The sequence below is a fragment of the Solanum stenotomum genome, chromosome 9 (genome assembly GCF_019186545.1).
Source record: "Solanum stenotomum isolate F172 chromosome 9, ASM1918654v1, whole genome shotgun sequence".
Lineage (NCBI taxonomy): Eukaryota > Viridiplantae > Streptophyta > Magnoliopsida > Solanales > Solanaceae > Solanum > Solanum stenotomum.
This window is the reverse complement of record NC_064290.1, coordinates 9,714,720-9,718,282: the sequence shown is the minus strand read 5'-3', so window position 1 is coordinate 9,718,282 and position 3,563 is coordinate 9,714,720.

Below are 3,563 nucleotides of genomic sequence, written 5' to 3'. Positions count from 1 at the left end.
CCCCCTACTTGATATTTGCTGGGTTGAGAGGAACTCGGCCATATGCCCCTTCTCGAGTACTTAGACAGCTAGGAGGGAAACAAGAGCTGCCTCAGATAGAAGACATGACAAGATTTGTGACGGATCATGAAAACGGCGAAGTCGCTTTTACTAAAAAAATGCTTCAATTATGGAAGACTCGAAGGGTATTGGGTGAGCCAGTGCCAAATAGGTTTCGCCCGGAATGTTCTAAGGATTACAAAGAATGGTTAAAGAAGAGTCTCGCCGGAACTATCGAACCCGGTCCAAATGTTCCCCATATTATTGCAGATGTTGGAGCCAAGCATCAAATTCGACTTCATCAACTCCAAGAGAAGTTTGATAGGAATGAGTTAGAGCATCAACGTCGACACTCAGAAGACGCCAAAGTCATAGCTCAGTTGAAGCGAGAGTTACAAAAATCCAGACAATGTATGTCAGAATTAGATGATAGCATGGAGCAGCAGATTCAGTCGGTCGAGAGGTTCAGACATCAAGAAGGGGCTTGGTTGGCTAGAGATCACCTATGGGCGAACAGATATGCTATGTGGGAAGAGGTTAGCATAGCCAAGAGGAGCAGACTTGGTGAAAGATCAGGATGAGCTTGGAGTTTGTTATCATCTCCTGTGTGGGACTGCTTTATTTGTACTTTGTCTTGTAATTTATTTTTCGAACTCTTTTCCCTAAATTTTATGTTTGTCAAACATTTTTGAATGCTATTAATGAAATATTTTGGGGATAATGAATTGGCTTAAAAAGACATATACATCCTTCAATTCGCTAGACCTACCCTTGGCACAAAAGGGTCACATGCATATTTAGGACGCGATATTTGTCTGTTTACTTGTGTGCTTTAACTGTTTATGTGGTACGTTGCTTTGAATGAGGACACCATTAACCCACTCCTTTTCAAAAAAATTTCCAAAAAAGTCCTACAATGTCCAAATACAAGTCACTACCAAATGTCCGACCAAAATTCCATGAGTCTTAAGTTTCCCAGCCAGAAATAAAATCCTACCACCAAATCCTAAAATGTTACTCTATCATCTCAGGAAAGGTGAAAGTGTTGCTAAGATGGAAAAGAGCAAGAATGTCGAAGTGAAAATGACTGAGGAGAGTCTAAGGATGAAACTGCGTCGACTCAAACAAGAGATTCGAGAGATGGGAGAAAGAAGAATAGAAGTAGAATTAGCCACCGCAGCTGCGCAAGCCAAAAGTGCAGCACTGGACGCATAGTTAGCGGCTAAGATGGCAAGATATGCTGTCATGAACGAGGAGACAGTTGCTATGCGGAAGGAACATGCTGCCTTCAACAATGATATAACCATGAGCCTTCAAAAACTACATGGAAAATACCCTTTCTTCAACCAAGAGGCCACCAACAGTGGTCCTGGAGGCACTGGACTTGAATCTGTTGAAGAGGAACTTGAGGAGGAAATTGTCTATAGACCTCCTGTCAAGGGATGGTGGAAAGAAAAGAGTGAGGAAACCGCCCCCGAAACATATGAGTTTACCCCCCGTGGCTAATACAGCAGTTAGAGAAAGAAGCTTCGGTGAAGGCACCATCTATCTCTTAGGAGCTTTATTATCTGTTTTTCACTTTCCTTGTAATCACCAGAAATGAATGAATGAAAATGAAATTTCCTTAGTATTCGAACTACGTAGGGCCTGAATTCTCCTTTGGAGATACGTAGGCAGCCTTTCAAGGCCCGGCCCCTATCTTTTTCAAATTTTCTTTTCCCCCTCTTTTATTCTACAAGGAAACATTGAGTTCCGATCAACAGATGCTAGAAGATGCAGCAAGAAGACCTTAGCTCAACGCAATTTAGCCTTTCTGAGTCACTAGCCACAAAATAAAACGAGCAAATTTCTGCTTGTTCAAAAAAAAAAAAAAAAAAAATCAGTCCCCATTACTCGTGGGTTAACATGTTCTCAGACAAAGCAACTTTTATGTGATTACCTGTTTCTATGTGATATCTTGCATTATTCATCCAGAACTAATACTGACAGATTTGCTTTTGAGTTGTTTTTCTCTACAGGTAGTTAGAACTGATCTGTGTTGATACGCTGGCCGATCATCCTTATTTTACCAGATCAAAAGGGCCTACAGATTCCTTTCCCAGCCAAAGTTCCCAAAGAGGAAAAACAGCAATGAGTGATAACAACGAAGAACCTGGCCCTACTGATGTCGTGGTGGCTCAGCCAGCCCTTGCAGATCAGAATGAACTGATCCTGCAGCTGATGCAACAAATTGCTGAGATGAGAGTCGAGATGCAGAGAAAACATGATTTGCCTCCTCCGATTTTTGCTGTCAACACTCAACCAGACGGAGGGCCTCCAGTTCAAATTCCCCTTCCTAGCGTGGAACAAGCTCAGAACCCGTCTTCAAGTCCCGCTCGCAACCCCTCTATCATTGACCTTACCACCCAAAACCCCCATTACGCCTCAGCCTCTTACCAAACACCACCCCTCCTCAAGATACCAACCACCAAGCACCATTCCTTTTCCCCAATGCAAACCACCAAACTGGCCTACCTCCTCAAAGCCAAAATATTAACCACCCGCACACTTCCCTCCATTACCAAAATCAACGTACCAACCCCCAGACTTTCCCTCAAAATTACCAAGCCACTCAAAATGCCCAAAGTCCATCCATTGCTCCACCCCTACCTCAGAAGGCTACTTTCCAAATACCAGTCCACAACGAGAATGACGCCCATGGTTCGGAGCTCGACCACTATGAGGAGAGGGAGAAAGAGTGGAGGTCAAAGGAAGAGACCGCCAAGATAGATATGAAGGAGGAAATCAGAAAAGCCATGAAAGAGTTGAACTGCATTCCTGAGGTCGCCGGTTTGAGTTACGAAGATCTGTGCATTCATCCAAATTTGGACCTCCCGGAAGGGTTCAAGGTGCCAAAATTTGACATTTTTGGAGGAACGGGGAACCCCTTAACACACCTGAGGGCCTACTGTGACCAACTCGTGGGAGTTGGGAGAGACAAAGCTTTGTTAATGCGGCTTTTTAGCCGAAGTCTGAGCGGAGAGGCTCTAGAATGGTTTACGTCTCATGAGACGAAACAGTGGTCTAGCTGGAACGCTTTGGCTAAGGATTTCGTCGAACGATTCGCCTACAATGTAGAGATCGTTTCTGATCGTTACTCCTTGGAGAAGATGAAGCAGAAGCCGACCGAAAGCTACAGGGAATTCGCATAGGAGGCAGCTAGAGTTAGACCTCCTATGTCAGAAAAGGAAATTGTCGAAGTGTTTGTGCGGGTGCAGGAGCCCGAATATTACGACAGAATCATGTTGCTCGTTGGAGCAAAATTTGCTGAGATAGTCAAGGTAGGTGAGACTATCGAGGACGGATTGAGAACCGGGAAGATTGCCCGTGTAGCTGCCTCACCCGGATCTTCGGGCTTATTGAAGAAGAAAAGAGAGGACGTGTCCTCTATCTCTTATGAGGAGAGGAAGACCCCGAAGAAGTCATCATCATACCAAGGTCGCTCTCGACCTTCACAGAGTTTGTACCCGGCTTGTTACGCACAG